The sequence below is a fragment of the Pseudophryne corroboree genome, chromosome 5, assembly GCF_028390025.1.
Source record: "Pseudophryne corroboree isolate aPseCor3 chromosome 5, aPseCor3.hap2, whole genome shotgun sequence".
Taxonomy (NCBI): domain Eukaryota; kingdom Metazoa; phylum Chordata; class Amphibia; order Anura; family Myobatrachidae; genus Pseudophryne; species Pseudophryne corroboree.
Window position 1 is genome coordinate 669,816,572 of NC_086448.1, and position 21,460 is coordinate 669,838,031.

General features: G+C 47.3%; 1 protein-coding gene across 1 annotated transcript in view; it reads left to right on the forward strand.

Moving 5' to 3' along the window:
- Nucleotides 1-21,460, forward strand: part of MRPL15 (mitochondrial ribosomal protein L15) — a 59,917-nt gene that overhangs the window by 20,299 nt on the left and 18,158 nt on the right. The gene's annotated exons all lie outside the window — the stretch shown is intronic.

The following is a 21,460-nucleotide window of genomic DNA, read 5'->3' on the forward strand; positions in this document are numbered from 1 at the left end:
AAGGTATACTTATTGCAGCCCAGGCCCCCCCCCCCCCAGCGCCCTGCACCCACCAGTGACCGGAGCGTGTGGTGTGCTGTGGGAGCAATGGCGCACAGCTGCAGTGCTGTGCGCTACCTTATTGAAGACCGGAGTCTTCAGCCGCCGATTTTCTCCTGGTTCTTCCGTCTTCTGGCTCTGCAAGGGGGATGGCGGCGCGGCTCCGGGAACGGACGATCGAGGTCGGGCCCTGTGTTCGATCCCTCTGGAGCTAATGGTGTCCAGTAGCCTTAGAAGCACAAGCTAGCTGCAAGCAGGTAGGTTTGCTTCTCTCCCCTCAGTCCCTCGTAGCAGTGAGTCTGTTGCCAGCAGATCTCACTGAAAATAAAAAACCTAACAAATACTTTCTTTTCTAGTAAGCTCAGGAGAGCCCACTAGGTGCATCCAGCTCTGGCCGGGCACAGATTCTAACTGAGGTCTGGAGGAGGGGCATAGAGGGAGGAGCCAGTGCACACCAGATGTAGTACCTAATCTTTCTTTTAGAGTGCCCAGTCTCCTGCGGAGCCCGTCTATTCCCCATGGTCCTTACGGAGTACCCAGCATCCACTAGGACGTCCGAGAAATATAGTTTAATTATTCTTACTACAGGTAATCTACTCTTATGAGGTGCTACTCACTACTTTTTAACAGACATACATTGCACAAAAGAGGGGAAAAAAAAGCTATTTTGTGAGTGCACTTGGATCAAATAACATTATAAAAGGCAAATGTTTATTGATATGTAATTCTGAATGTACGTATGTCACAAGAAATGGTGAAGTTTTAAAATACAGTGTGAGAAAGTGAAAGAAAAGGTGTATTAAAATTATTTTAAAAGACCTGGCTGCTGTCTTTTCTTACTACTAGATATCCGTTATTTATTAGTGTATATATGAGCTAATTTGCCTTATTAGTAATGTAAATAACATATTTTATAATGCAGATAGTTATCAGTAATTTCTCTAAAGGTGCATACACACGGGGTGTTTTTGCCCAGTGTGTATGCACAGCGATGATCGCTAGGCTGAAAATCGCTCAGTGCATGCACACTGGGCAAAGTTTTTTATTTCTCCCCCCCCCTGCCCAGCGACATCAGTGGGGGTGAACGGCTTTCGATAGCAGGACACTATGGAAAGCTGTCCACCCCGTCATTCATCTACTGGTGATACCAGCAGATGAATGGCAGCCGCCGGGGATGAAGCAGGGGTGTGCATCAGCGCTCATCGCCGGGGCATACCCACTGGGCGGTTTTGAGCTGAAAGCAGCTCAACACACCAAAAGTGAGCTGCTTTCAGCTCAAAATCGCCCAGTGTGTATGGGCCTTTAGTGACTTGTCAGTGCTCTCTCGTTGCTGTTTATTTAGTGAGATTAGATATTTCACTTCCACAACTAATGCTGTATCTCCTCTTTGTTATACAATGTTGCAAGTATTTATAACTTTATTAGCATTCAGCTATTCCCTCTGTCATGATTATAGAGGTGAAATCCTACTGTGATTCATTGTTATTAAGCAATGAGTCTAATAATTCCTTTAATGAGTGATATTAAATGATATAGTGATCTTATAAGGGATTAGCAGGTATAACAATTTTAATACACCTTTTTCTTTCACTTATCTCACACTGGGGTATATTCAATTGCAGTTGAAAGCTGCCGTCTGTCGGAAAGACAGAGGTTTTCAACTTTTTTAGGTAGGAAGGGGTTCCGACTTATTCATTACACCCCAGAATTATCCGACAAGTCGGGAATTCCGACTTGTCATAAATCACGCGGATCAGCGGAATAGCTGCTGATTCGTGTGCTTCTGTCGGAAACCGTGCCAAATCCGACAGGTTTTGGCCCCGTTACCCGACCATCTCAATCCGACTTTAAAAAAAAGTCAGATTGAGATGAGGGAGTTGAGAGGAGGAGATGGGGAGAGCAGCGGCTACAGCAGCGTAGCAGGAGGATGGGGCACTGCCGCCGCTCACGGCATTGTCCACCTGGCTGCAGCAAAGGAGGTCCCGCTTGCTGGAGCTGGGTGGACGCTGCCGTGAGGTCTGGCGGCGGTGACCTATCCTCCTGCTACGTTGCTGGAGCCACGGCTCTCACCCCGTCACCTCCTCTCAGCTCCCTCATCTCAAACCAACTTTTTTTAAAGTCTGATTGAGATGGTCAGGATTTGGCCATTCATTGAATAGCCCTTGTTGGATCCATTCCGACAAATGCATGTCGGAATGGATCCATCTTTAATTGAATATACCCCACTGTATTTTAATACGTCACCATTTCTTGTGACATGCATAGATTCAGAATTTTAATACATTTCAATAAAGATTTGATTTTTAAAATGTTATTTGGTCCAAGTGCACTCACAAAATTGCTTTCTTTTTCCTTTTTTGTGTGAAGTATACACTATACCAGTGATGGTGAACCTTTGGCACTCAGCTGTTGTTGAACTACACATCCCAGCATGCCTTGCTACAGTTTTGCTATTTGGCCATGCTAAAACTGTAGCAGGGCATGCTGGAATGTGTAGTTCAAGAACAGCTGGAGTGCCAAAGGTTCTCCATCACTGCACTATACGATCATTGGCTCAATCCGCAATTAATATGCTGATCAGGTGTGATAATTGCATAATTTATGCCTGGCATTATCTCTAGACATACACAAATGTATTTTATTTTTTTTAATTTGCTTTCAGCTGTACTTATTGACAGCTAGAAATGCCTGTTTATTCATTGCATTTTTTTTGTTTGTTTGATGAATAAAGAACTACACACATTAGACCATTTGGGATCAGGTAATTGTCTGAGTCTCGTGGTAATTGTATTTTCTTTTTTTCTTTTGTAACATACATATTACAAACATAAAAAGATAGAACTGTGCCGCTATTTAGAATATTTTGTTACTGTAAAATCAAGTTCTGAACAGATGTTAAAGAACTGAACCCAAAACTTATACTGATTCTTAGATAGCAAAGCTGTGGGGTTTGGGAATATAGGACCTTTCCGGTAAATACTGTTTTCACTTGCGTCTTTGTCTTCTGATGGTGTATTGTGTCGCATTGTAGCATGTGTGTAGGTGCAATTTTGTTGGTTACCCTGCAGAAATCCCATTTCAGCTCACAATAAAAGACGCTCACACCTCCATAAGATGCATGCCTGCTTCCGTCTGTAAAAGTAAAGAGTAAAAAATGGTAGAAAAAAAAAAAAAAAGCGGGGTCCACTCTCAGAAGCATAACCAGCACTGAGCTCTTTGAGCCGGTATTGGTTGGAAAAATATAAGGGCAAAAATGACTGAGGTCCCCCTGTATTTTAATTGCGCTTTTGGACTGGTGAAAGTTCCAAAAATACAGTGAAAAAAAGATGTAGTGTCCCTTGTATTTTTTAAACCAGCAGAGTGCTCCACTAGCCACGGAGGTAATATCACAGCTGGGGGACCTACTTATATTGATCCTAGTGTCATAGTATTAGCGCCCCAACTAATCCACCCTGGCTGGGGATTCCTTGGGGAGTGGGGACCCCCCAATAAAGCCTCTCCTTTGTGCACCCAATGCCAGGGATGAAGCCTGATGCAATGCCCGGCACCCGTGGGTGGTGGGTGCCGAGTTGATAGCATTCAAGTATAAAAATAAGAATGAATGTGTGTTAAAGTGGATCTACAGGTCCCAGCTAGCCTCCACATCATGCTAGTACTTGGAGAACCACAAACGTGGGGCATTAAATGGCCTCCTGGTACCTGTAGTACCACTGTAAAATAAATATTACAATAAACACAGGACACACGCCTTAAAGTACAACTTGCGGTTCACCTCAATTGACCCTGCACTTAACTACATAATAAAGCGATTCCCATCATAGGAATGAATTGTGTTTTACACCCATTCATCTCTATGGGAGCTGCACACAGCCTCTGGATCCCAACTTTCATTGGCTGACTGGGTCTCCTAGTGACAGCAGTCACTTGGGGACCCATCATTTGGGCAGAGTCTGCTGGATTCTGGTTTTCGATATATTTGTTTTTTAACCCCTTGGATGCCTACATAGCACGAAGAGGACCAATCTACACTGGAATAAGGTGAGATGTTTTTATTTTTATTTTACAGTGACGTGGATTACTGCATGCAGGTACTTGTGGTTCTCCAAGTACCAGCATGTGGAAGAGGCTTTCTGGGACTTATAGTTCTACTGTGAAAGACATTCTTATTTTTACATTTTAATGCTATGAACTCTGCACCCACCAACCACGGTTGCCGGCCATAGAATCGGGCTTCAACCCTGGCTTTAGGTGACCTGGAAGGGGGGTTTTATTAGGTCCCCACTCCCCCAAGGAATACCCGGCCAGAGCTGATTAGTTGTGAAGAGATGGGTTTAATGCTACGGCTGCCAGCACCAATATAATTGTGTCCTCCGGATGTGGCATTACCTCCCTGCCTAGTGGAGCCCGGTGCTATTAAAAATACGGGGAACCACTTTGTTTTATTCCCCCTGTATTTTTGGAAACAGGACTGTTCCAAGAGCCCAGTGCTGGTTGTCAAACCATAGGGGGACCTCAGTAATTTTTCTCTGGCTGGGTCCACAGGATAACGTTGGGATATTGTCGAGCGACAGCGAAAATGGCACCAACACGGTCACAAGCTTTCTGGCCTCCCAGGATGCATTGGGGCCTCCACTATATAGTCCCGCCCACTGACTCAGTCAGATCAGTTTTTTGCTTGGTGCGGCAGGAAGCCGCATGGTCACAGGGCTGCTGTGAGAGCAGCCTCAAGCTTTTATTTTATTTTTATAGACTTACTATATTGTTTTTGAGTGACTTATTTTAACAGCGTCTTAAACGCATTCTAGAAAGAGTCGCTCCAACAACTCCCCACCGGGTCGCAACAACACTTACCTTCGGGTATCAGTGCTGTCTCGACGGGCGTCTGTGTCGGATGTTCTAGCAGGTCCAGCAGACGTAACCAGGCTGTGGCCGGAGCATGGGGAGACGGTGAGTCTATGGACTTCCTCTTACTAGAGGGGTCAGGACACAGCTACACTGATTTTGGTGGAGACTACAAACAGTGTGTTGATGCGCCGAACATCTAGAGTGCGACAGTGCTACGCTCCGGGGATCATAGTCGCCAGGACTAGGTAGAGGCCGCGATCCTGGGAGTTTAAGTCAACAGGGGGATTCAGACGCTCTCCTGGCCGTCCCTCCTCCGAGTTCATGGCCAGTTCCCGCGTATTTCTCGTTTCATGAACTAAATGACCTCACTTCCGGCTCAGACGCTACCACGAGGGTACTCGGTCGCAGCTTAGACGCTGCGGTTGTGTACACTGAAGATAAACCTGCCCAGACCGAGTCGCAGTCCTTAGCATCTGCATACACGTGGAAGTCGCTCAGCGTCCGTGTCCGTTATCAAGAGCGGCAGTGTACACCAGTAGCGTCTGAATCCACTCAGCGTCTTACGAGCGTATTTGCTTGTATATGAAAGTGTGGTGAGTCTCCCTGTATCCCGCTCTACGGAGGCAGGGTATACAGTACTAAAAATTCTCTCTACTTCTTAGTATGCATTGTTAATTTTTAGTACCTATTGCATACGAGACCTGTATATTACTGTGTTTTCTGCATGCTATGTTGAAAAAAGAACCATTTTATAACAGAAGTACAATTTTCCTACTTATGTATAAGTTGTTAGGGAGGTTGTATTCTCATATGGCAATGTCTAATGCTTTAACATGTGACTGACTGCTAGTATGTGTGCTGACTTTTCTGTGTAATGTCAGTCCTGTTCTGACCCTCAAATCAGGTGCACTGTGGTCAGATTGGTCTCACCTCTATATACTGACATATAGGGTGATTTTCAGTCACAAATTGTGTAGTCAATAACAGGTTAATACCATATCTGTGAGCGGCAAAAGTGATGAGGAGAATTTATCAAGCACTCCTACAAGCCCTAACTTGCTTATCTTGTAAGTCAGGTGTAATTGATATGAATCAATTGGTCACTTATGAGGGTTTGCGTGCAAACTGTTTCGCTTTTCAGCGAAGTAAAAAACAGGAGTTGGTTCAACCACCAACAGAGCCACCATGGAATATGTTCGCAAAGACTCTGTCTTCAATAGCGGACAGGTTAGCTCCGGTAGCACCACCTCAAGGGTTAGGTTACACTATGAACCCATACATGCAGCTCCCTTCCTATGGTTTGGTTCCAGTAGCCTCTACAAGCAACCAAGGGACAGGTAAGACTAAGACAGATACGTCTGTGTGGCAGACTACACAAGATGATACATCGGATGATGATGATACAATAGATTCAACTCCATATGATGATCAGTCGCAGAGCTTTAGTTCAGATGATGTAGCTGAACTTATTAATGCTGTGAAGGCTGTTCTCTCGTTGGAAGAGCCAGCCAAGACAGTGTTAAAAACTAAAGCACCTGTATTTAAACGAACAAAATCAGTGACAGCTGAATTCCCAGCGTCAGATGAGCTGACGGAAATGATGGATGAGTCTTGGGCAGCGCCCAGTAAAAAGTATAAGATTCCTAAGAGATGGGATTCTTATTATCCATTTCCTGCTGTGGATTGTTCGAAAAGAGAAGTTCCTCCAAAAGTAGATGCACATGTTCTGCGACTCGTGCATAAATCTGCTTTACCACTGTCATCTACCTCATTGAATGATGTCACAGACAGAAGGGTAGAGAGCCTGTTGAAAAATATTTTTTCTCTAGTAGGAGCAGTGGTAAGACCTGCTATGGCTTCGGCCTGGGTAGCAAAGGCAATGGGCGAATGGATAGAGGAACTAGAGAATGACATCCCTACACCTACTAGGGAGCAAGAGGATAGTTTTTGCCGTTTAAGACAATCTGCCCAGTATTTGGAAGAGGCAGCAATTGATGTAGGCACAGTTGCTTCTAAAGCTTCAGCCTTGACAGTAGTCGCTCGCAGAGCAGTTTGGCTACGGACCTGGAAAGCAGGTGCGGAGTCCAAGAAAGAATTGGAAGCATTGCCTTTTGTCGGTAATATATTATTTGGAAAACCTTTATCGGATATCCTAGAATCAGAGGCTGAATCGAAAAAGGTCAGATTTCCGGCTGTTTATAACCCTAAGTCCAAGGGTTTAAAATTTCGCTCATTTCGTTGGCAAAGCAAAGCGAAAGCTAAAGAGGAGCCTACGCAACCCCAGTTTAAATCCAGGGGTAGGAAGCAGAGGGCTATCAAAAAGCCAGCTTCCAAACCTGAACAGAAACAGTCAGCCTGAAGAGACGGGCCTCCGCCTGGAGGATTCCAGGGTTGGGGGCCGACTCCTTCTTTTTGCACACATATGGCAACAGTCAACAATTCTAAACCTGAAAATGTTGAACAAATACATATGGATCCCGAAGTTCCACATGGAGACGTTACGCTCCATAATGTTGGCTATGGAACCGGGAGATTACATGGTATCTCTGGATGTACGGTATGCCTACCTGCATGTGCCTATAGCACTATCACATCAGTGTTACCTCAGGTTTGCCATCCTCCAGGAACATTTCCAGTTCCAAGCTCTGCCATTCGGGCTAGCTACAGCACCCAGGGTGTTTACCAAGATCATGGTGGTTATGGCAGATTGTCTGCGCAAACCAGGGATAAAAATATTCCCATACCTAGACGACCTGTTAATCTTAGCACAGTCGCAAGATTTACTGTTGAGCCATCTTCAACAGACGATAGTTTGTTTACAGAGACACGGGTGGCTCATAAATTGGGAAAAGTCGTCCCTGAATCCGTCACAGCTGATGGGCCATATTGGATTCAGACCTACAGAAAGTTCTCTTACCAGAGAAAAAGATAGTCACGGTGCAGGTCATGGCTCAGGAAGCGTTGTAAGCCCAGGCAATGTCAGTCCATGCAGCAATGCGACTGTTGGGTCTGATGGTATCAACCTTCGACATGGTGGAATATGCGCAATTCCACTCCAGACCGTTGCAGCACCTTATTCTGACCAAATGGAACGGAAATCATCAGACGATAAAGAAGCAGATGATAAAGATTCCAGTAAATGTAAAAAGGTCTCTAGCGTGGTGGCTACAGACAGACCATTTAAACAAGGGGAGACCCTTTTGGATTAAAGAGTGGCAAGTCCTGACAACAGATGCCAGCCTGCAAGGCTGGGGGGCGGTACTCGGAAGCCTATGGTTTCAGGGAAAATGGACCGCAAGGGAAAGTCACCTGCCGATAAATCTGTTGGAGATAAGGGCCGTTTACTTGGCTTTAGTTCAGTCAAAGGACAATCTACAAGGAAGACCAGTCCAGATCCGCTCAGACAATGCGACGGCAGTAGCATACCTCAATCATCAAGGAGGGACTCACAGCAAGAGTCTGATGGGGGAAGTAACTCCCATTCTAAAATGGGCAGAACTCCATCTCCCAGAATTGTCAGCAGTATTTGTCCCGGGTGTACTAAACTGGGAGCGGATTTTCTCAGTCGGCACACCATTCAGGAAACCGAATGGGCACTACACCCAGAAGTGTTTCAGACACTGGTGAACAGATGGGGTCTACCAGAGATAGACCTTATGGCGTCTCGTCTAAACAACAAAGTTCCGAGGTACGGATCGAGAACAAGGGACCCAGGAGCGGTCCTTGTAGACGCACTGTCAGTAGAATGGAGGTTTCAGCTGGCATATCTGTTCCCTCCAATATCTTTGTTACCCAGAGTAGTGAGAAAGATAAAGCAGGCAAAAGGAGCGATCATCCTAATAGCTCCAGCTTGGCCAAGAAGGCATTGGTACACAGATCTGTTGAGAATGTCCGTGGAAGCACCGATACTGCTCCAACAGCGTCCAGATCTGCTAATGCAGGGTCCTTGTTGTCACAGTCATCTGGATCGCCTGTCTTTGACGGCGTGGCTGTTGAAACCTCTATCTTAGAGGCTAAAGGTTTTTCGAAACAAGTAATCCAAACTATGCTCAGAGCAAGAAAGCCTTCTTCAGCCCGTGTGTATCATAGAATATGGCAAGCCTATATTAATTGGTGTACTGGAAAAAATTTAAATCCGAGATCTTTTAAAGTAGCTAGGATTTTGGATTTCCTGCAGGCAGGATTGGATAAGGGGTTGAAAGTTGCTTCCTTGAGGGTCCAAGTTTCAGCGTTAACTGTATGGTTTCAGCAGAAGATTGCTGATTTACAGGATGTACGTACATTTTTTCAAGGAGTAGTACATATTCAACCTCCATTTGTTCCTCCTGCAGCTCCCTGGGATTTGAATTTAGTTCTTAATTTTCTCCAGGGTCCTTTGTTTGAACCACTTGAGAGAGCAGATCTTAAGTGGTTAACGGTTAAAATTCTTTGTTTACTGGCAATGGCGTCAGCCAGAAGAGTGTCAGATTTAGGAGCATTATCATGTAAGTCTCCTTTCCTAAGTTATTTTCCAGACAGAGCATTACTCAGAACGAGATCTAGCTATCTTCCAAAGGTGGTATCAAAGTTTCACCTGAATGAAGAGATTGTAGTCCCAGCTTTTCAGGTATCGGGACTATCTGCGGGAGAAGCGTCGCTGGACGTGGTCCGGGCTTTAAGAATCTACATAGATCGTACTAGTGTCATCAGGAAAACAAATTCTCTCTTCATCCTCTACGGATTCCATAGAAGAGGATGGTCTGCTAGTAAACAGACGCTGGCGAGATGGCTCCGAATGGTAATATCAGAAGCTTATTCGCATGCAGGTCTCCCTATTCCGGCTAATGTCTCTGCACACTCTACACGTAAGGTAGGTCCTTCTTGGGCAGCACAACAGGGTGCTTCAGCAGAACAGATATGTAGGGCAGCCACATGGTCTTCCATAAACACATTCATTAGACATTATGCCTTGGATACTTTTGCCTCTCATGACGCAGACTTCGGGCGAAAGGTCCTCCTGCGCAATCAGGAGCGTCCCCACCACTAAACTGGCTTTGGGAATCCCAATGTTATCCTGTGGATAATCCTGTGGACCCAGCCAGAGAAATATACGTTATGGTAAGAACTTACCGTTGATAACGTGATTTCTCTTATGTCCACAGGGATCCAACCCTGACTCATCTGATTTGAGGATCTAGACAAACACTAAAACCTCTTCCTTCTTGTATGGAAGGGTGTACATGTGTGTTCTTATCGCCTAAACAGGTCTCTGCCTGATGTTCCTGCCTAAAATCGGTGTGGAAAGAACTGATCTGACTGAGTCAGTGGGCGGGACTATATAGTGGAGGCCCCAATGCATCCTGGGAGGCCAGAAAGCTCGTGACCGTGTTGGTGCCATTTTCGCTGTCGCTCGACAATATCCCAATGTTATTCTGTGGATACCTGTGGACATAAGAGAAATCACGTTATCAACGGTAAGTTCTTACCATAACGTATATTTTCCTATGTATTTTTCCAACCTGGACAAGCTCAAAGAGCTTTTGGGGAGGACCTCACATCATTATTTTTTCGAAACTCTTTCTTTTACAGACTGAAGCATGCACGGATCTTACTGATCTGTGCAGGATTCTGTTAAACATGCACATGTTGAAGGTGCATTGAGGTGCAACTTTGGTGGTGCGTTTGATGGGTCTTGGTAAAAAAAAAAAAAATATGGTTGTTCGATGTGAACACGCTCAAAAAAAAATAAAAAATCAATCCATTGATTTAGTGCATTGAGCTGCGACTTTGAGGTGATTTTGATGGTATATGACAAAAGCAATTTTTAGTAAATCTGCGGTTTCCAATGATACTAATGTTATTTGGTAGTTGTTTGCTCCGATGGTGAATTGCCACGATTTGGAGTATGAAGTCGCATTTGACATGCAACTTTTCTGCGAATTAAACTTTGGTAAATTAGCGATTAGTAAAATCGTGTTTTCTGCAGCAGGATACATTGGTTTCCACAGGAAAACATTGGTGTGTAGAGAGGATTTTGCTCCAGAGGCTCCAACAGGCTAAAGCTTTAGACTGTCCAAGGATGCATTGGGGCCTCCCCTATAAACCCTGCCTCCATGCACTAGGAGCTTAGTTTTGAGTTGGTGCCTGCAGCAGCAGGTCACCTAACAGGAGGGATGCACTGGACAGCCCTGAAAAAAGCTTGTTAAGATTTCTCTGGGCTGTCAGCGCTGTATGTCAGGGTGACACTTCAGCGCTGCAGCTCCATCACCTCCCAAGCGGCGCCGCATACTCCCGCGGTTCTGTTCCCGGGTACTTGCGGCGGAGATGCTCTGGCTTAGGCACATGGTCGCAGACGCTCTTCTGGTTCATGTGGCTGCTACGGGGAGGCGGTAAGAGAATTCCCCAGGCGGGACCCGCCATTAAATCGCGTTCCGTCCGTGGCCATTGGTAGACGGGTCGTGACGCTGGCGTGGACACTGTCTCTGAGCAGGGATCCCACTAGACCACCGGGAAGTTTGATTACAGTTCGGGTGTACTAACACCCCATTTAATAAGACTCACAGTACTTCGTCAGGAGTGTGATACGAAACGCGTTGGGGCGTGGCCTGTCTGACACACTGTGTCCACCTCTGCAGCTGCTCCCACTGTCTGATCCAGAGAGGTTTCCCGACGAGTCACGGCTATACCATAGCCGGCGGCGCGGTGTGTGGTCCCGGGTGGCGGCCAGCGGGTATGCAGTTTGTGCCAGTGGATTTTCTTTGAACCGTGGGGTAACCAGCCCACAGCGTGTGCTATATGGTACGAGTCCCATACAATTTGTCCGTGGACCTGTTACTGTTTTTAAATTGAATAAACAGTCTGCACTATGAGCGCCTTTTCCATTATGTTTTATTCCTAGAAATCAATCCTGCTCCAGGAGTCCGGAGCCTTCATTGGAAAAGTGCTGCGGTATTTATCCTATACCTGTGCTACAACTCGGAGGTTTCTGGTGCTTGGAATTTTCTCTACTGTTGAGAGAAAAAGGACTGCCAACACACACACACACACACACACACACACACACACACACACACACACACACACACACACACACACACACACACACTATGGGTGTCTGCAGTGTCGGAAGCCACAGGCGGCACTCCACGGATTTAGTGTAGAATTAAAATTTATAAAACAAACAGCATGAAGAGTCCAACTGTCAGAATCCGTTTGGATCTCCCATTGTGAGAACATGTTAGCAGGGACTGATGTTCACGGTATAATAGCAAGTTTATTAAGCACTGTACAACTAAACAATAAATATAAACCAGGAGTAACTAGAGAACACAAAAAGAAAGGGAAAACTGAGGGGACATAGGATACCAGGAGACTGTGAATACACGTGATGCCAGGATTGCACTGTGGTAGCTGGATCACAGGATAGCAACAAGCTGAGGGAATACAGGTTACCTGAGTACTGGGAGAATGCAGGCCAGCTACTCAGTTCTTTAACCATAGGCTGAGAGAATACAGGTTACCTGAGTGCTGGGAGAATGCAGGCCAACTACTCAGTTCCTTAACAACAAGCTGAGGGAATACAGGTTACCTGAGTACTGGGAGAATGCCGGTCAGCTGCTCAGTCCATTAACAATGAGCTGAGATATTGCAGCCTCAAAGATAGACTTGATGAACTGGCACAGGAGTGCTTGTGAACAGAGGATAAATAGCAGCTTCCTAGGTGCAAACCACAGCTGCACATAACTAGGTAATCAACGCTGCCAGGTCACAGAGTGGGAACTGCTAGACAGACTAGGAGGCAGAAAGTGACACCTAGAGTCAGAAAGGATATATGGCACGGATCATGACAGTACCCCCCTCCTCAAGGGTGGATTCCAGACACTCCACAAATTATTTCTTCTTCTTTCTCCTCTTTGTGGATTTCCCAGTAGGAACAGTAGACTGAAGCTGAAAAAAACCAACAGGTAAGCTGATTGCTGGAGTCTCTAAGTTAGCAACAGGATTCTCGGATGAACCAAGATAGATAGGAACCTAAGATGACCCCGGCTGGGCAGGAACCTTAATTGGGACTGAAGACTGGTAAGACCATGAATTGAATTTCTTAATTACCACTTCACTGAAGGCCACAAGATTGAAAAGAACTGGGTCATTGGTTTCAATTAATGGACTAACCCATGCCAAGGCTTCTCCTCTGAAGGTCAGGAATAAAAATTTAACTATGTTGGATGGAGTAATTCCGAGGGAAGGATCTGTCTCCATCATGGAAAGATATCGATTAACTAGTGTGAAGTATTGCGTTAAATCTCCATCATAGTAATCCAAAGATGGAGCGTTGGATGAATTCTGTGAAGTGGACGCTTGATTTTCTGGAAACACTCGAGATGGATCATCAGGACACTGAGGAGGGGACAGACTTTCAGGAGACTGGTCAGAAATATATAATGATCCTAACCGAACTTTGACTAGAGACTTGGATGGCACTTTTTGGATTTGGTCCGTCCTGGGGGACTGGGCTGTACCCAAATCGTGAGCCAACAAGTTAGTAGTAGGATTAGAACCCAGGACAACAGCAGTGCCTACGTTCCTAGATATATGGCCTGTGTTGTGAAAAGCAAGGGTGCTAGATTCCTCTTCTGAGATTGGCATAATGCTCAGAGCCCCCTCCTGGGGCTGGACTAAGGCAGTCGCCCCCACTTCACGGGGCTGGGCTGAGGCAAGAGCCCCCTCGTCACAGGGCTGGGCTGAGGCAAGAGCCCCCTCGTCGCTGGGCTGGGCTGAGGCAAGAGCCCCCTCGTCACGGGGCTGGGCTGAGGCAAGAGCCCCCTCGTCACGGGGCTGGGCTGAGGCAAGAGCCCCCTCGTCACGGGGCTGGGCTGAGGCAAGAGCCCCCTCGTCACGGGGCTGGGCTGAGGCAAGAGCCCCCTCGTCACGGGGCTGGGCTGAGGCAAGAGCCCCCTCGTCACGGGGCTGGGCTGAGGCAAGAGCCCCCTCGTCACGGGGCTGGGCTGAGGCAAGAGCCCCCTCTTCACGGGGCTGGGCAGCGCTCTGTAGACTCTCTGGCTGGGCAGCGCTCTGTAGACTCTCTGGCTGGGCAGCGCTCTGTAGACTCTCTGGCTGGGCAGCGCTCTGTAGACTCTCTGGCTGGGCAGCGCTCTGTAGACTTTCTGGCTCTGGACCCTCTGAAGAACCCCCTCCTGGGGCTGGACACGCTGAAACCCTCACTGGGGCTGTATGCTCAGAACCCCCTCCTGGGGCTGTATGCTCAGAACCCCCTCCTGGGGCTGTATGCTCAGAACCCCCTCCTGGGGCTGGATGCTCAGAACCCCCTCCTGGGGCTGGATGCTCAGAACCCCCTCCTGGGGCTGGATGCTCAGAACCCCCTCCTGGGGCTGGACACTCTGAAGAACCCCCTCCTGGGGCTGGACACTCTGAAGAACCCCCTCCTGGGGCTGGACACTCTGAAGAACCCCCTCCTGGGGCTGGACACTCTGAAGAACCCCCTCCTGGGGCTGGACACTCTGAAGAACCCCCTCCTGGGGCTGGACACTCTGAAGAACCCCCTCTTGGGGCTGGACACTCTGAAGAACCCCCTCCTGGGGCTGGACACTCTGAAGAACCCCCTCTTGGGGCTGGACACTCTGAAGAACCCCCTCCTGGGGCGACAGGCTTGGAAACTCCTCCTGAGGCAACAGACTCGGAAACTTTAGGTGGAAGACCAGTTTTGTGACAGATGGTATTTAAAGATTGGAGATGCACTCTGCCCCCATTTCTTGGTTTTCGAATGGGACAAGTTAGAATAAAATGTCCTTGACCCCCACAATACAGGCAAAGTTTATTGTCTCTACGATACTGGTGTTCTGTTTCTGAGAGGCTAGGTCGAGGGAAACTTTGGAACCTGCCTCTTGTCTGTGGAGGAGAGGTGCCCCTAGCATGCCTAGTCCATGGGTCAGAAGAAAACCCCTTTTCTGGAGCTATTTTACTGGGGTCCACCAGTCTCCCCAGGAATTCAGGTAGAATGCATAGAATACTGGATACTAAAGTCTGTAGCTGGTCTAACTTTCTCTTTAAAATCCCCAGTTGTAAGAAATCTAAAGAAGGTGATGTCCTGGGAGCTGAGGGGTTAGCGAGCTGTGAGAAAACTCCCTCAGGCAGACTGCAATTATCTCCCCTGCTGTTTGTTTTGGGCCAGTTCATACTGTCAGAATCCGTTTGGATCTCCCATTGTGAGAACATGTTAGCAGGGACTGATGTTCACGGTATAATAGCAAGTTTATTAAGCACTGTACAACTGTAAACAATAAATATAAACCAGGAGTAACTAGAGAACACAAAAAGAAAGGGAAAACTGAGGGGACATAGGATACCAGGAGACTGTGAATACACGGGATGCCAGGATTGCACTGTGGTAGCTGGATCACAGGATAGCAACAAGCTGAGGAAATACAGGTTACCTGAGTACTGTGAGAATGCAGGCCAGCTACTCAGTTCCTTAACAATGGGCTGAGAGAATACAGGTTACCTGAGTACTGGGAGAATGCAGGCCAGCTACTCGGTTCCTTAACAACAAGCTGAGAGAATACAGGTTACCTGAGTACTGGGAGAATGCAGGCCAGCTACTCAGTTCCTTAACAACAAGCTGAGGGAATACAGGTTACCTGAGTACTGGGAGAATGCAGGCCAGCTACTCAGTTCCTTAACAACAAGCTGAGGGAATACAGGTTACCTGAGTACTGGGAAAATGCAGGCCAGCTACTCAGTTCCTTAACCATGGGCTGAGAGAATACAGGTTACCGGAGTACTGGGAGAATGCAGGCCAGCTACTCGGTTCCTTAACCATAGACTGAGAGAATATAGGTTACCCGAGTACTGGGAGAAGGCAGGCCAACTACTCAGTTCCTTAACAACAAGCTGAGAGAATACAGGTTACCTGAGTACTGGGAGAATGCAGGCCAGCTACTCAGTTCTTTAACCATAGGCTGAGAGAATACAGGTTACCTGAGTGCTGGGAGAATGCAGGCCAACTACTCAGTTCCTTAACAACAAGCTGAGGGAATACAGGTTACCTGAGTACTGGGAGATTGCAGGCCAACTACTCAGTTCCTTAACAACAAGCTGAGGGAATACAGGTTACCTGAGTACTGGGAGAATGCAGGTCAGCTACTCAGTTCTTTAACAACAAGCTGAGGGAATACAGGTTACCTGAGTACTGGGAGAATTCCGGTCAGCTGCTCAGTAGTCCATTAACAATGAGCTGAGATATTGCAGCCTCAAAGATGGACTTGATGAACTGGCACAGGAGTGCTTGTGAACAGAGGATAAATAGCAGCTTCCCAGGTGCAAACCACAGCTGCACATAACTAGGTAATCAACGCTGCCAGGTCACAGAGTGGGAACTGCTAGACAGACCAGGAGGCAGAGAGTGACACCTAGAGGCAGAAAGGATATATGGCACGGATCATGACACCAACGTTTCAACACCGCGGCGGGTGTTTTTGTCAAGGACACATGGTGAAAACAAACAGTGTGTGCATTGTTCTTACCTTAAATACGCCTCTCTCTTGTCAGTGCAGTCAGACAGGTGCGGCGGGCGGGAGCGTCGCCGGCGGCTCCGGCATCGGGCGGCTGAAGATGACGTCACCGTTGCTAGGCTACCGGGAAACGCCAACACCCGGCGCATCCCGTTACTGCGCTGTAGAGCAGAGGCATAGTTAAATACAAAGTGTAACAAAGTGATACAAATAAACAATATGAGGAAACAAAATAAAGTTTCCAGCGGTGTAAGTGAAGAGATACATAATAGCTGAGCAATCGTGTGACTGGGAAACAATCTAGACATCTTTAAATAAATATCAACTATGTGTAAATTAAAAACTTTAAAGCGTACCGTTATCAAACATGATAATAAAAAGCTCAAACTTAAAGTTGCTGCAAATTGCACACTATGTATATACTGATAACTCCCCATAGGAACAGTAAGCTGGCCTGTATAATGACATTTAAAGAAAAAAACTCCATGTCAGTTTTTCGTTCAGTCCCTGAGGTGCTACAGAGTTCAACAAGGAGATCCATCACATTTCTCGTTATGACAGAAGTTTCTGTCTGTCACCACCGTGGTTGGAGATAGGAACATGGTCCACAATCTGATATTTCAAACTCGAAAGAGGATGTCCACATAGCTTGAAATGACGGGCGACTGGCTGATCATTATCCTTGCCCTCAATGGCAGCTTTAATGGCAGCCATTAAAGCTACCATTGAGGGCAGGATAATTTATACCATAATGTCTAACAGAAATGGCAGTAAATCAGTGGAAGCTCCTGCATCATGCCAGTCCGCAGCTCCTGGGACTACTTAGGAGCCACCCTGTGCTGCGTTCACAAGCCTACTGGGTACTCTGGTAGAACGCCTTATGCCCCCTATGGGATGTCCCTATGGTTAATCCACTTTGGGCGGAAAAAACTTATCTAGCTAGCTGCAACAATTAAATTGGTCTTTGGTTAGACAGAAATCCACTCCAAGTCACTCTCGTGTCTCTGGGTCATCCAAGCGGGCTACTTTGTCCTCACAGTCCACATACCTCTCTGATGTTTCATCTGAAGAGGAGGTGGAGCATATGGTCCTGTCAGACACTGAATTTCGTGTTACTGATGAGGATTCTCCCTTGCAGATTGATGTCCCCGCCTTAGTGTTGCTATTAAACAAATTCTGCAAATCTCTGATGAGGATTCCACTGCTTTGGCAAAGAAAACGAATATGTTTAAATGTCAGAAAGTGTTAAAACTCTTACCCCATTCTGACCATTTATTGGACATCAGAAGGGAACCCTGGACTACTCCAGGGAAGAAATTCCCTCTGCATAAACGGGCCCGGGCTCGCTGTCCTCTCCCTGCAGAGTTATGTAGCAAGTGGGTAAATTCACCGCCAATGTATTCTCACATCACCCAACTTGTGGTGTCATCAACTCTGCCTGTCACCACAGTTACCTCACTGAAGGAACTGACAGATAAGCGAGTGGAGGGATTCCTGAAATCTATTTGCTCCCTTACAGGAGTTGTGCATAGACCCACTATTGCTGCTTCTTGGGCTGCAAAAGGTATTGAAGTGTGGGTTTAGGCATTAGAGGAAGAGCTGCCCGAGGATATATCTCACAGTGCCAGACAATACCTGTCTCACATTACCACTGCCGCCTATTACATTCAGGAGGCGTCCTCTGAGGTGGGTGTGCTGGCGGCCAAGGCGTCGACTACGTCTGTCCTGGCTCGCCGTATTCTGGTGTTGAGGTCCTAAAAGGTGGACCTAGACTCCAAAAAGACCTTGGAGGTACTCCCTTTCACTGGGGATATTTTGTTTGGTGAAGACTTGAATAAAATTGTGTCTGTGTTAGCAGCTGCTAAGACTGCTTTCTTTCCAAATACTAATCCTTCTGCACAGAAGACAAAAGGTACCACCTTTTGGCCTCAAGGAAAAGCAAAAGGTCAGGCATACCAAAACCTTCCAAAACCACAAAGCCCAAGACCAAACAATCCTGGGCAGCCCGTCAGCCTGCTTCTAGACAAGACCAGCATGCTGCATGACTGGGCAGGCCCCCCTGGGGGATCCCAGGGTGGGAGGCCAACTTCTTCAGTTCGCCCAGGTCTGATTAAAGAACACTTCAGACTCGTGGGTGCTGGACGTTGTGTCTCACGGTTATGCTGTCTCCTTCATGAGACGTCCCCCTAGCCAGTTTTGCACCACGGTTCTACATTCGGATCCGTTAAAGGCACAAGCTTTGCAAACGTGTCAGTTCTCTCCTGAGTACAGGAATGGTTGTGCTGGTACCTCAGTCCCAGTTAGGCAGAGGTTATTACTTGACCCTGTTTCTAGTCCCGAAACCAAATGGGTCATTCCAGCCTATGCTCAACCTCAAATCCCTGAACAAGTTTGTGAGTGTCCAGGTTATATATGGAAACACTGCGCTCAATTGTACTGGCTATGGAACCCAGAGACTAAAGGGTATCTCTGGATATACAGGATGCATACCTGCAAATACCTATTGCCATGTCACACCAGCAGTTTCTGTCCTCCTCAGTCATCTGCAACTGACGGTAAACTTCCTGCAAGCCCACGGGTGTCTTATCAATTGGAAGAAGTCGTCGCTGGTCCCAGCTCTTAACATGGTGCACCTGGGGGCACTTCTGGACACACACGATGCAAGTACTTGGCCTGATGGTGTCGGCATTAGACATGGTAGAGTACGCTCAGTTTCATTCCCGCCCACTACAGAGGTTAATCCTTTCCAAATGGGACGGCCAACCTCATCGGATCAGTTCTCAGATGATCACTTTAACTCCGGAGGTTTGTTTGTCGCTGACCTGGTGGTTACAGGACCAGCAATTAAGCAAGGCCCGTCCCTTCTGGATCCCCGACTGGGTCATGCTGACAACAGATGCCAGTGTGAGGGGATGGGGTGCAGTGTTGGAGCAACACTTGTTTCAGGGTCGCTGGACCAAGGAGGAATCACTCCTCCCAATAAACATTCTGGAGCTGAGGGCAGTGTTCAAAGCGTTATCACTCGCCCTGCCTATGGTACAGAACAGGCCTGCTCAACTACGGTCCGACAACGCCACCACGGTGGCATACATAAACCCTTAAGGCAGCACTTGAAGGAACTTGGCAATGATGGAAGTGTCAAAAATCCTTTGTTGGGCGGAACGCCATCTGCCAGCCATATCGTCAATGTTCATTCCAGATGTCCTAAACTGGGAAGCGGACTTCGGCGTGCACGTCCTGGCGACTGAGGGAGAGTGGAGTCTTCATCCGGAAGTCTTTCAACTCCTAGTGGACAGATGGGGCCTACTGGACGTAGACCTAATGGCGTCTCGACACAATCACAAGGTTCCGGTCTTCAGATCAAGGACCAGGGATCCTCAAGCAGCGTTCGTGGACGCACTGGCGGTTCCGTGGAACTTTTGGCTGCCCTACGTGTTCCTTCTAGTGTCACTCCTGCCCAGGGTACTACGCAAGTTCAAACAAGAAGGAGGAATACTACTTCTAGTCGCCCCAGCGTGGCCTCGAAGGCATTGGTTCTCAGACCTGCATGGTCTGTTTACAGAGAACCCCCTTCTACTTCCTCAGCACCTGGACATCCTTGCGCAGGGCCCTTGTCTTTACCCAGACCTGGCCAGACTGGCTTTGATGGCGTAGCTCTTGAAGCATCACTCCTGAGGGCCAAAGGCTTCTCTGAGGCAGTTATCCAGACTATGTTGAAAGCCCGCAAACCAGCCTCTGCCCGGATTTATTATAGGGTTTGGAATTCTTACTTCACATCGTGTGCTGATAAGAATTATGATGTCTTTACATTCAGAACTTCCAGAATTCTGGCTTTTCTGCATCAAGGCCTTGACTTAGGTCTCCGTCTGGCTTCCCTCAAGGTTCACATATCTACCTTGTCGGTATGGTTTTCAGAGAAAAATTGCATCTATACCTGACGTTCATACTTTCACTCATGGCTCAGGATTCAGCCTCCCTATGTCCCTCCTGCGGCTCCATGGGATTTAATGGTTGTACTGAAAGCCCTGCAAGAGTCTCCATTTGAACATCATCAGCGGACCTTAAATGGCTCTCAGTCAAGGTCCTGTTCTTGCTGGTTATTGCCTCAGCAAGACGGGTGTCGGACTTGGGCGCTTTGTCCTGTCATCCATCTTATTTGATTTTTCACACTGACCTGGCAGTTCTACAAACTCGACTGGCTTATTTGCCTAAGGTGGTGTCATATTTTCACCTTAACCAAGAGATTTCCGGCCTTTATCTCTTCAGATTTGTCTTCCAAAGAGCGTTCTTTGGATGTGGTAAGGGCTCTCCGTATTTATGTGGAGAGGTCTATCAGGATGTCAGATTCCCTTTTTGTCCTGTTTGGTTTCCACAAACTGGCCTGCAAATAAGCAAACCTTGGCCAGATGAATTAGAATGGTGATTGCACAAGCTTATGCGCAGGCTGGACTCCTAGCTCCTGCTGCTATAAAAGCCCATTCTCCTCTGTCTGTTGGACCTTCTTGGGCGGCTTCCGTGGCGCATCCGCAGTACAATTGTGCAAGGCGGCTACGTGGTCCTCAGTGAACACGTTCATTAGGTTCTATGCCTTTGATACTTCTGCCTCCAAGGATGCTTCCTTTGGATGCCGGGTTCTCATACCCACTAAGGCGCGTCCCCTCCCTTGAGGAACTGCCTTAGGATATCCACGATGTTTTCCTGTGGAAACCAATGTATCCTGCTGCAGAAAATAGAGTTATGGTAGACTTACCATTGTTAACTCTTTCTGCGAGGTACATTGGTTCCACAGGGCGCCCACCCTGACGCACCTAGCTTCTTTGGGTTTGTATGGCATTAGCCACTGGTATCTTCTCCTGTCGTGAGAATGTGGTTCTATGTGACTAACATCTACCTTCTCTCTTGCCTGCTCCTGCATTGGACTGGTTAACAAAACTGAGCTCCTAGTGCCTGGTGGCAGGTTTTATAGGGGAGGCTCCAACGCATCCTGGGACAGCCTGTTGGTGCGTCTGGATGAAGATCCCCTCTACACCGCAATGTTTTCCTGTGGAACCAGTGTACCTCACAAAAAG